This window comes from Salvelinus fontinalis, chromosome 12, assembly GCF_029448725.1.
Source record: "Salvelinus fontinalis isolate EN_2023a chromosome 12, ASM2944872v1, whole genome shotgun sequence".
Taxonomy (NCBI): Eukaryota; Metazoa; Chordata; class Actinopteri; order Salmoniformes; family Salmonidae; genus Salvelinus; species Salvelinus fontinalis.
This window is the reverse complement of record NC_074676.1, coordinates 44,615,294-44,628,734: the sequence shown is the minus strand read 5'-3', so window position 1 is coordinate 44,628,734 and position 13,441 is coordinate 44,615,294. Positions and strand designations below refer to the sequence as shown.

General features: G+C 46.1%; 1 protein-coding gene across 1 annotated transcript in view; it reads left to right on the top strand.

Annotated features, from left to right (window-relative positions):
- The window catches only part of nmur1a (neuromedin U receptor 1a), a 40,373-nt gene that overhangs the window by 14,555 nt on the left and 12,377 nt on the right, over positions 1-13,441 (top strand). The gene's annotated exons all lie outside the window — the stretch shown is intronic.

The window sequence follows — 13,441 nt, the reverse complement described above, 5'->3', positions numbered from 1 at the left end:
TTGAGGGAACTTGAACGTAAAGTATGTATGCAACAAGTTTTTTTTGCGCAATGAATTGAGACTGAAGGGAACGTACAACTAAGTTAGTGGATACAATAGTAGAGTAACTGTTCAAACATTCCCTATTGTACCTTGTTTGTTAAACTCCAGTTGTACTTCTTTTTTTTTTTTTGCAACTGCAAACCTCAAGAGCATTGTATAAGATAAAAATAAATTGTCGAAAGACAGTGACCATATCCTTCGTCAATATATTTGTGATTGTGTCCCTCGGGCATTTTAAAGAACAGCAAAAAAACAAACAACAATGGTTGTGAAATGATCAAAGATAAAGACTCCAGCAAGATGGAGATAGATAAGATAAATAGATATAGATAGATAAGCCTAAAGACCTGACTAATATGTCCTGTGTAATTTATTTGATGATGTCTGTTAACGTCCAACCTGCCTCACAACCTGCCTCACAACCTGTGTGTGGCGTTATGTGGGCGAGTGGTTTGCTGATGTCAACGTTGTGAACAGAGTGCCCCATGGTGACGGTGGGGTTATGGTATGGGGCAGGTGTAACAGTATAACTTTAAACCGTCCCCTCGCCCCGACCTCGGGCGCGAACCAGGGACCCTCTGCACACATCAACAACTGACACCCACGAAGCGTCGTTACCCATCGCTCCACAAAAGCCACGGCCCTTGCAGAGCAAGGGGAAACCCTACTTCAGGTCTCAGAGCAAGTGACGTAACTGATTGAAATGCTACTAGCGCGTACCCGCTAACTAGCTAGCCATTTCACATCCGTTACACAGGCATAAGCTACGGACAAATCGATACACAATTTAGATGCACAGAAATACTGTGACGAGATCCTGAGGCCTATTGTGAGGCCCATTTTTAATGTATCTGTGACCAATTGATGCATATCTGTATTCCCAGTCATGTGAAATCCATAGATTAGTTCCTAATGAATGTATTTCAAATGACTGTTTTCCTCATAATGAACTGTAACTCAGCAAAATCTTTGAAATTGTTGCATGTTGCATTTAGATTTTTGTTCAGTATACTTTACAGCTGTGTTTATATTATAAAAATGTGATAATGAGGATGATGAGGATGATGAAGAGGACGAAGACGAGGATGAAGATGATACGGGGGATGATGAGGAGGAAGATGATGATGACACGGAGAAGGATGATGAGGATGATGATGACAAGGAGGAAGATGATGATGATGATGATGAGTATGGTGAACAGTAAATGCACGTCATAAAGCTCTAAACTTGGTCCCCTTCAACCGATTTATGTGAACTCAGTGTGGTTCGCTGAATGTTTTGTGTGCAGTGTGAACACCCCAAAGGAACTCAGACCCATCCAAAGAGCCCCCTAAAGTGAACCCAACTGAAACCATCTCCAGAGATGATGTGAGTTTGGTTCGCTTGAATTCCGCAGTCTTGTTCCCTTTTGTAGGACAATGTGACAATTTGTAGGACAATGTGAACGCCAAGCTCCCTAGGTTCATTTGTCATTATTCCTGCACCACACACTATTTTATTTTATTTATTTCCCCTTTATTTAACCAGGTAGGCCAGTTGAGAACAAGTTCTCATTTACAATTGCGACCTGGCCAAGATAAAGCAAAGCAGTGCGACACAAACAACAACACAGAGTTACACATAAACAAACGTACAGTCAATAACACAAAAGAAAAGACAAATATAAAAAAATCTATGTACAGTGTGTGCAAATGTAGAAGAGTAGGGAGGTGGGAAATAAATAGGCCATAGAAGTGAAAATAATTTCAATTTAGCATTAATACTGGAGTGATAGATGTGCAGATGATGATGTGCAAGTAGAGATACTGGGGTGTAAAAGAGCGAGAGGTTAAGTAATAATATGGGGATGAGATAGTCGGGTGTGCTATTTACAGATTGGCTGTGTACAGGTACACTGTAAGCTGCTCTGACAGCTGATGCTTAAAGTTAGAGAGGGAGATATAAGACTCCAGCTTCAGAGATTTTTGCAATTCGTTCCAGTCATTGGCAGCAGAGAACTGGAAGGAAAGGTGGCCAAAAGGGGTGTTGGCTTTGGGGATGACCAGTGAGATATACGTGCTGGAGTGTGTGCTACAGGTGGGTGTTGCTATGGTGACCAGTGCGCTGAGATAAGGCGGGGCTTTACCTAGCAAAGATTTATAGATTGGAGCCAGTGGGTTTGGCGTCGAGTATGAAGCGAGGGCCAGCCAACAAGAGCATACAGGTCGCAGTGGTGGGTAGTATATGGGGCTTTGGTGATAAAATGGATGGCACTGTGATAGACTACATCCAGTTTGCTGAGTAGAGTGTTGGAGGCTATTTTGTAAATGACATCGCCCAAGTCGAGGATTGGTAGGATAGTCAGTTTTACGAGGGTAAGTTCGGCGGCATGAGTGAAGCAAGCTTTGTTGCGAAATAGGAAGCCAATTCTAGATTTAATTTTGGATTGGAGATGTTTGATGTGAGTCTGGAAGGAGACTTTACGGTCTAACCAGACACCTAGGTATTTGTAATTGTCCATATATTCTAAGTCAGAACCGTCCAGAGTATTGATGCTAGTCGGCCGGGAGGGTGCGGGCAGCGATCGGTTGAAGAGCATGCACTTAGATTTACTAGCATTTAAAAGCAGTTGGAGGCCATGGAAGGAGTGTTGTATGACATTAAAGCTCGTCTGGAGGTTAGTTAACACAGTGTCCAAAGAAGGGCCAGATGTACACAGAATGGTGTCGTCTGCGTAGAGGTGGATCACTAGACTACTGCTACACTGTCTCCCCTGACATAACCCCTCACACTAGACTACTGTCATAACCCCTCACACTAGACTACTGACATAACCCCTCACACTAGACTACTGACATAACCCCTCACACTAGACTACTGACATAACCCCTCACACTAGACTACTGACATAACCCCTCACACTAGACTACTATCAGAACCCCTCACTAGACTACTGTCATAACCCCTCACACTAGACTACTGCCATAACCCCTCAAACTAGACTACTGACATAACCCCTCACACTAGACTACTGACATAACCCCTCACACTAGACTACTGTTATAACACCTCACACTAGACTACTGTAACACCATTTCCCCTGACATAACCCCTCACACTAGACTACTGTTATAACCCCTCACACTAGACTACTGACATAACCCCTCACACTAGACTACTGACATAACCCCTCACACTAGACTACTGTCATAACCCCTCACACTAGACTACTGACATAACCCCTCACACTAGACTACTATCAGAACCCCTTACTAGACTACTGTCACAACCCCTCACACTAGACTACTGCCATAACCCCTCAAACTAGACTACTGACATAACCCCTCACACTAGACTACTGACATAACCCCTCACACTAGACTACTGCTATAACCCCTCACACTAGACTACTGTAACACCATTTCCCCTGACATAACTCCTCACACAAGACTACTGTCATAACCCCTCACACTAGACTACTGTAACACCATTTCCCCTGACATAAATCCTCACACTAGACTACTGTCATAACCCCTCCCACTAGACTACTGACATAACCCCTCCCACTAGACTACTGACCTAACCCCTCACACTAGACTACTGTCATAATCCCTCACACTAGACTACTGCTATAACCCCTCACACTAGACTACTGACATAACCCCTCACACTAGACTACTGACATAACCCCTCACACTAGACTACTGACATAACCCCTCACACTAGACTACTGTCATAACCCCTCCCACTAGACTACTGTCACAACCCCTCACACTAGACTACTGTCATAACCCCTCACACTAGACTACTGTTATAACCCCTCAAACACTAGACTACTGACATAACCCCTCACACTAGACTACTGTTATATCCCCTCACACTAGACTACTGACATAACCCCTCACACTAGACTACTGACATAACCCCTCACACTAGACTACTGACATAACCCCTCACACTAGACTACTGACATAACCCCTCACACTAGACTACTGACATAACCCCTCACACTAGACTACTGACATAACCCCTCACACTAGACTACTGTCATAACCCCTCACACTAGACTACTGACATAACCCCTCACACTAGACTACTGACATAACCCCTCACACTAGACTACTGACATAACCACTCACACTAGACTACTGCCAAAACCCCTCACACTAGACTACTGACATAACCCCTCACACTAGACTACTGACATAACCCCTCACACTAGACTATAATCATAACCCCTCACACTAGACTACTGTTATAACCCCTCACACTAGACTACTGTCATAACCCCTCACACTAGACTACTGACATAACCCCTCACACTAGACTACTGTTATAACCCCTCACACTAGACTACTGTTATAACCCCTTACACTAGACTACTGACATAACCCCTCACACTAGACTACTGTTATAACCCCTCACACTAGACTACTGACATAACCCCTCACACTAGACTACTGACATAACCCCTCACACTAGACTACTGACATAAATCCTCACACTAGACTACTGTCATAACCCCTCACACTAGACTACTGACATAACCCCTCACACTAGACTACTGACATAACCCCTCACACTAGACTACTGACATAACCCCTCACACTAGACTACTGTTATAGCCCCTCACACTAGACTATAATCATAACCCCTCACACTAGACTACTGTCATAACCCCTAACACTAGACTACTGACATAACCCCTCACACTAGACTACTGTTATAACCCCTCACACTAGACTACTGCCATAACCCCTCAAACTAGACTACTGACATAAATCCTAACACTAGACTACTGTCATAACCCCTCACACTAGACTACTGTCATAACCCCTCACACTAGACTACTGACATAACCCCTCACACTAGACTACTGACATAACCCCTCACACTAGACTACTGACATAACCCCTCACACTAGACTACTGACATAACCCCTCACACTAGACTACTGACATAACCCCTCACACGAGACTACTGTCATAACCTCTTACACTAGACTACTATCATAACCCCTCACACTAGACTACTGTCACAACCCCTCACACTAGACTACTGACATAACCCCTCACACTAGACTACTGACATAACCCCTTACACTAGACTACTGACATAACCCCTCACACTAGACTACTGTCATAACCCCTCACACTAGACTCCTGACATAACCCCTCACACTAGACTACTGACATAACCCCTCACACTAGACTACTGACATAACCCCTCACACTAGACTACTGACATAACCCCTCACACTAGACTACTGTCATAACCCCTCACACTAGACTACTGACATAACCCCTCACACTAGACTACTGTCATAACCCCTCACACTAGACTACTGTTATAACCCCTCACACTAGACTACTGACATAACCCCTCACACTAGACTACTGTCATAACCCCTCACACTAGACTACTGACATAACCCCTCACACTAGACTACTGACATAACCCCTCACACTAGACTACTGACATAACCCCTCACACTAGACTACTGTCATAACCCCTCACACTAGACTACTGACATAACCCCTCACACTAGACTACTGTCATAACCCCTCACACTAGACTACTGACATAACCCCTCACACTAGACTACTGCCATAACCCCTCACACTAGACTACTGTCATAACCCCTCACACTAGACTACTGCTATAACCCCTCACACTAGACTACTGCTATAACCCCTCACACTAGACTACTGACATAACCCCTCACACTAGACTACTGTCATAACCCCTCACACTAGACTACTGACATAACCCCTCACACTAGACTACTGTCATAACCCCTCACACTAGACTACTGACATAACCCCTCACACTAGACTACTGCCATAACCCCTCACACTAGACTACTGTCATAACCCCTCACACTAGACTACTGCTATAACCCCTCACACTAGACTACTGCTATAACCCCTCACACTAGACTACTGCTATAACCCCTCACACTAGACTACTGACATAACCCCTCACACTAGACTACTGACATAAATCCTCACACTAGACTACTATCATAACCCCTCACACTAGACTACTGTCATAACCCCTCACACTAGACTACTGACATAACCCCTCACACTAGACTACTGACATAACCCCTCACACTAGACTACTGACATAAATCCTCACACTAGACTACTATCATAACCCCTCACACTAGACTACTGTCATAACCCCTCACACTAGACTACTGACATAACCCCTCACACTAGACTACTGTCATAACCCCTCACACTAGACTACTGTCATAACCCCTCACACTAGACTACTGCTATAACCCCTCACACTAGACTACTGACATAATCCCTCACACTAGACTACTGACATAAATCCTCACACTAGACTACTATCATAACCCCTCACACTAGACTACTGTCATAACCCCTCACACTAGACTACTGATATAACCCCTCACACTAGACTACTGACATAACCCCTCATACTAGACTACTGACATAACCCCTCACACTAGACTACTGACATATATCCTCACACTAGATTACTGTCATAACCCCTCACACTAGACTACTGCTATAACCCCTCACACTAGACTACTGACATAACCCCTCACACTAGACTACTGACATAAATCCTCACACTAGACTACTATCATAACCCCTCACACTAGACTACTGTCATAACCCCTCACACTAGACTACTGACATAACCCCTCACACTAGACTACTGACATAACCCCTCACACTAGACTACTGACATAACCCCTCACACTAGACTACTGTAACACCATTTCCCCTGACATAACCCCTCACACTAGACTACTGACATAACCCCTCACACTAGACTACTGACATAACCCCTCACACTAGACTACTGACAAAACCCCTCACACTAGACTACTGACATAACCCCTCACACTAGACTACTGACATAACCCCTCACACTAGACTACTCTAACACCGTTTCCCCTGTCATAACCCTTCACATTGGATACTGATTAGCGATTGTCAAGGACACACAGAAATTCCAACATGTGTGGAGTTTTTTGTTGTTGTTCAGATTATTTGTTTGCAATATGTGAACTATAGAGAGAGCTTCATCAGCTGTGTATTGATTGTGGGGGTTGAATAGTGTGAGAAGACAATATCACAACATGGGGTACAAAATCTATTCTAGCTCTTAAAGGGACAGTAGCCTATATTGGGTGGACAATTTTCAATTACAGCATTATTTAATCTGCAGTTATTCTATTGCTATTTATTAAGTTAATCAAATAGTTAATTGTTAATAGTATCGTCTGATTACATTTATTATGTCTCATATTTTGACTTAACGCAATCTATTAGCTTCTAAAATGGATGTAGGTATATCTACAGTAGCTGTCTGATAACACATTCTGATTTGTATTTGTATTTATTATGGATCCCCATTAGCTGCTGCCAAAGCAGAAGCTACTATTCCTGGGGTTCAGCAAAATTAAGGCAGTTTATACAATTTTAAAACATTACAATACATTCACAGATTTCACAACACACTGTGTGCCCTCAGCCCCCTACTGGCTTGTCCTGCACTTTGTAAAAAACCCAGAATGCATGTAGGAAAAAGATCTTGGTTCATTTCTAAATATAGCAATGTGAATGTAAAGAGGACTCGGGCCACAATATAGATCAAGTGAACTGGCAAAAGAGAGTTGGGTCCTCATTCAAAAGCAGTTTGAAGAGAAAGACAACTGAGTTCTCATGCTTTTTTTTTCACGTTTAAGAGGACTGAGATCGTGTCTTCTAAAGAGGACTATATGTGAAAACACCTCAAACACTGGGAATCTTTTTAACCGTTATCTGCCCCGTGTGTTTACTATCGTTACTATAAAATAGGTCCCGGGGTAAAAAAAAATTGATTTCAGTGGCACCAGGGGTGCTGTTTATTTGTGTGTGTAATGTGGATTCAATTAAATTAGGTGGGGGGTTATGGTGCTTCTGGGAACGTTCCAGAAAGAACTTTCCAACCGAAGAACGAACTCAGCTAAGCTACAAATGTAGTCAACACTGAAACATTTATTAAGGTAATATTAAAAGCTGTCACGAATGAGAACCCTTGATTACTCTGGCTGTGTATCCAGATTTTTTTTAATTAAAAACTAATCTAATGCAAAATGCTGTTAGTGAATGATGTCTTAAGCGCAAGTTTGGAGGAAATCTCACAGCCAATTTACATGTTTGCGTACGCACAGTACAAAACAGCTACAGACTCCTCATCTTAAACAGTGCATTGTAATCACTCGACCAGCGGATCTAGAAAACCTCTGTTTATGACTGATATCACAACCCTGGTAAAAGATGCCGTGGATGCGGCTTTGTCTCCCATCGTTACCACCCTGGCCGGAATGCAAACTACAATACAGGAGCAAGGTACGAAAGTAACAGAGTTAGAGAATGGCTTGTCTAGTTGCAGTGAACGAATTGTTGAGCTAGAAAAAGGCTATGAAACTCTAAAAACAGAAAACAAACTATTGTAAGAGAGAGTGGGCAAGATTATTGCAAATACACCAGAAGGATCCAGTTAAGTTTATCAGCAGGTTTTTCGAGGGTCCTGGGTAAAGAATTCTTCGACACTCCCTTGGCCTTGGAACGGGCTCACTGCCTAGGCCGTGAATTCACTGGAATAGGCAGAGAGATCTCCAAATCACGACCCTTCGTTGTGTGTTTCGATGACTTTCAAGATGAGGAGCGCTTCATGCAGAAACGGAGAGAACATACAGTGCCTTCGGAAAGTATTCAGACCCTTTGACTTTTTCCACATTTTGTTACATTACATCCTTATTCTAAAATGTATAAAATATTTTTTCAATTGACCTTAACCCCACCTTTGGGATGAATTGGAACGCTGACTGCGAGGCATGCCTAATCGCCCAACATCAGTGCCCGACCTCACTAATGCTCGTGGCTGAATGTAAGCAAGTTCCCGCAGCAATGTTCCAACATCTAGTGGAAAGCCTTCCCAGAAGATTGGAGGCTGTTATAGCATAAAAAAATGGGGGACCAATTCCATATTAACGCCCAGGATTTTGGAATGGGATGTTCGACGAGCAGGTGTCCACATACTTTTGGTAATTTGGTGTGTTCATATACTGTGTATATATATATATATATATATATATATATATATATATATATATATATATATATATATATATATATTTATGAAGCGCATATAGAAGCACAAGGCGGAGAAGCACAAGGCAAAGTAATATATATATTTAAATTACTTTGCCTTGTGCTTCTCCGAGCATGCGCTTCATATAGCCTAGGTCTATAGCCTATAGTATAGTCTACGGATCATTTGATTGAGACCACAAAAGGCGCACTTGATGTGCCCCCCAGCAGAGAATCAAGGCTGAGTGGCAGCGTAGGGCACACATCGAGATATAATCAGCAACTAATTCCCAAACAATGAGCAATATGACATCTAATTGATTATAAATTACGTGACCCTCCCCTGGACTAAATAAATAAATACTAAACGCTCCCCTGGACTAAATAAATAAATACTAAACGCTCCCCTGGACTAAATAAATAAATACTAAACCCTTCCCTGGACTAAATAAATAAATACTAAACGCTCCCCTGGACTAAATAAATAAATACTAAACCCTCCCCTGGACTAAATAAATACATACTAAACCCTCCCCTGGACTAAATAAATAAATACTAAACCCTCCCCTGGACTAAATAAATAAATACTAAACGCTCCCCTGGACTAAATAAATACTAAACCCTCTGTAACGGCGTTCCTCTCTCTCTTCATAAGAAGAGGAGGTGTAGTGATCAAGCCAAGGCGCAGCGGGTTGTGAATACATAATGATTTATTAAATAAACAAAATAGACAAAGACGAAAACGAACTATACTGGATATAACTAACAAAATAACAAAACGATGTAGACAGACCTGAACAAACGAACTTACATATACACGAAGCACGCTGACACAGGAACAGACTACATAAACGCACGAAACAAACCGAAACAATCCCGTATGGTGTAACATCGACACAGACACAGGAGACAATCACCCACAAACAAACAGTGAGAACACCCTACCTAAATATGACTCTTAATTAGAGGAGAACGCAAAACACCTGGCTCTAATTAAGAGCCATACCAGGCAACCAAAACCAACATAGAAACAGATAACATAGACTGCCCACCCAAAACACATGCCCTGACCTAAACACATACAAAAACAACATAAAACAGGTCAGGACCGTTACAGAACCCCCCCCTCAAGGTGCGAACGCCGGGCGCACCAGCACAAAGTCCAGGGGAGGGTCTGGGTGGGCAGTTGACCACGGTGGTGGCTCCGGCTCTGGACGCTGTCCCCACACCACCATAGTCACCCAACGCTTCTGTCTACCCCTCCCAATGACCACCCTAACACTCACATCCCCTAAATAAACGGCCAGCACCAGGAGAAGGGGCAGCACCGGGACAAGGGGCAGCACCGGGACAAGGGGCAGCACCGGGACAAGGGGCAGCACCGGGACAAGGGGCAGCACCGGGACAAGGGGCAGCACCGGGACAAGGGGCAGCACCGGGACAAGGGGCAGCACCGGGACAAGGGGCAGGTCCCGGCTGATATACTCTGGCAGATCCTGGCTGAGGGACTCTGGCAGGTATATGCAGGCTGACGGCTCTCGACGCTCATGGCGGGCTGACGGCTCTCGACGCTCATGGCGGGCTGACGGCTCTCGACGCTCATGGCGGGCTGACGGCTCTCGACGCTCATGGCGGGCTGACGGCTCTCGACGCTCATGGCGGGCTGACGGCTCTCGACGCTCATGGCGGGCTGACGGCTCTCGACGCTCATGGCGGGCTGACGGCTCTCGACGCTCATGGCGGGCTGACGGCTCTCGACGCTCATGGCGGGCTGACGGCTCTCGACGCTCATGGCGGGCTGACGGCTCTCGACGCTCATGGCGGGCTGACGGCTCTCGACGCTCATGGCTCTCTGGCGGCTCTGGCAGATCCTGTCTGGTTGGCGGCTCTGGCAGATCCTGTCTGGTTGGCGGCTCTGGCAGATCCTGTCTGGTTGGCGGCTCTGGCAGATCCTGTCTGGTTGGCGGCTCTGGCAGATCCTGTCTGGCGGACGGCTCTAGCGGCTCCTGTCTGGCGGACGGCTCTAGCGGCTCCTCTCTGGCGGACGGCTCTAGCGGCTCCTGTCTGGCGGACGGCTCTAGCGGCTCCTGTCTGGCGGACGGCTCTAGCGGCTCCTGTCTGGCGGACGGCTCTAGCGGCTCCTGTCTGGCGGACGGCTCTAGCGGCTCCTGTCTGGCGGACGGCTCTAGCGGCTCCTGTCTGGCGGACGGCTCTAGCGGCTCCTGTCTGGCGGACGGCTCTAGCGGCTCCTGTCTGGCGGACGGCTCTGTAGGCTCATGGCAGACGGGCGGCTTTGCAGGCTCATGGCAGACGGGCGGCTTTGCAGGCTCATGGCAGACGGGCGGCTCAGACGGCGCTGGGGAGACGGATGGCTCAGATGGCGCTGGGGAGACGGATGGCTCAGATGGCGCTGGGGAGACGGATGGCTCAGATGGCGCTGGGGAGACGGATGGCTCTGGCCGAATACGGCACACTGTAGACCTGGTGCGTGGTGCCGGAACTGGAGGCACCGTGCTAAGGATAAGCACCTTCCTACTAGTGCGGGGAGCAGGGACAGGGCACACTGTACTCTCAAAGCCTACTCTATCCCTGATGCGAGGTACCGGCACTGGTGACACCGGGCTGAGGACAAGCACATCAGGATTAGTAGGGGGAGAAGATACAGTGTGTTCAGGGCTCTGGAGACGCACAGGAGGCTTAGTGCGTGGTGCCGGAACTGGAGGCACCGAACTGGATACACGCACAACAGAGAGAGTGCGTGGAGGAGGAACTGGGCTCAGGAGACGCACTGGTAGCCTAGTGCGTAGTGTAGGCACTGTAGGTACTAGGCTGGGGCGGGGAGGTGGCGCCGGAAATACCGGACCGTGGAGGCGTACTGGCACTCTTGAGCATTGAGCCTGCCCAACCTTACCTGGTTGAATGCTCCCGGTCGCCCGACCAGTGCGGGGAGGTGGAATAACCCGCACCGGCCTATGTAGGCGAACCGGGGAAACCATGCGTAAGGCCGGTGCCATGTATGCCGGCCCGAGGAGACGCACTGGAGACCAGACACGTTGAGCCGGCCTCATGACACCTGGCTCAATACCCAATCTAGCCCTACCAGTGCGGGGAGGTGGAATAACCCGCACTGGGCTATGCACTCGTACAGGAGACACCGTGCGCTCTACTGCGTAACACGGCGCCTGCCCGTACTCCCGCTCTCCACGGTAAGCCTGGGAAGTGGGCGCAGGTCTCCTACCTGCCCTAGGCCCACTACCTCCTAGCCCCCCCCCCAAGAAATTTTTGGGAATTACTTACGGGCTTTTTGGGCTTCCGTGCCAGACGCGTTCCCTCATAGCTCCGGTTCCTCTCTCCGGTAGCCTCTGCTCTCCTCAGTGCCTCCAGCTGTTCCCATGGGAGGCGATCCCTACCAGCCAGGATCTCCTCCCATGTGTAGCAACCCTTTCCGTCCAATATATCGTCCCATGTCCATTGCTCCTTCTTTTCCTGTCCCTTACTCCATTTACTCCGCTGCTTGGCTCTAGAATGGTGGGTGATTCTGTAACGGCGTTCCTCTCTCTCTTCATAAGAAGAGGAGGTGTAGTGATCAAGCCAAGGCGCAGCGGGTTGTGAATACATAATGATTTATTAAATAAACAAAATAGACAAAGACGAAAACGAACTATACTGGATATAACTAACAAAATAACAAAACGATGTAGACAGACCTGAACAAACGAACTTACATATACACGAAGCACGCTGACACAGGAACAGACTACATAAACGCACGAAACAAACCGAAACAATCCCGTATGGTGTAACATCGACACAGACACAGGAGACAATCACCCACAAACAAACAGTGAGAACACCCTACCTAAATATGACTCTTAATTAGAGGAGAACGCAAAACACCTGCCTCTAATTAAGAGCCATACCAGGCAACCAAAACCAACATAGAAACAGATAACATAGACTGCCCACCCAAAACACATGCCCTGACCTAAACACATACAAAAACAACATAAAACAGGTCAGGACCGTTACACCCTCCCCTGGACTAAATAAATAAATACTAAACGCTCCCCTGGACTAAATAAATAAATACTAAACCCTCCCCTGGACTAAATAAATAAATACTAAACCCTCCCCTGGACTAAATAAATAAATACTAAACCCTCCCCTGGACTAAATAAATAAATACTAAACGCTCCCCTGGACTAAATAAATAAATACTAAACGCTCCCCTGGACTAAATAAATAAATACTAAACCCTTCCCTGGACTAAATAAATAAATACTAAACCCTCCCCTGGA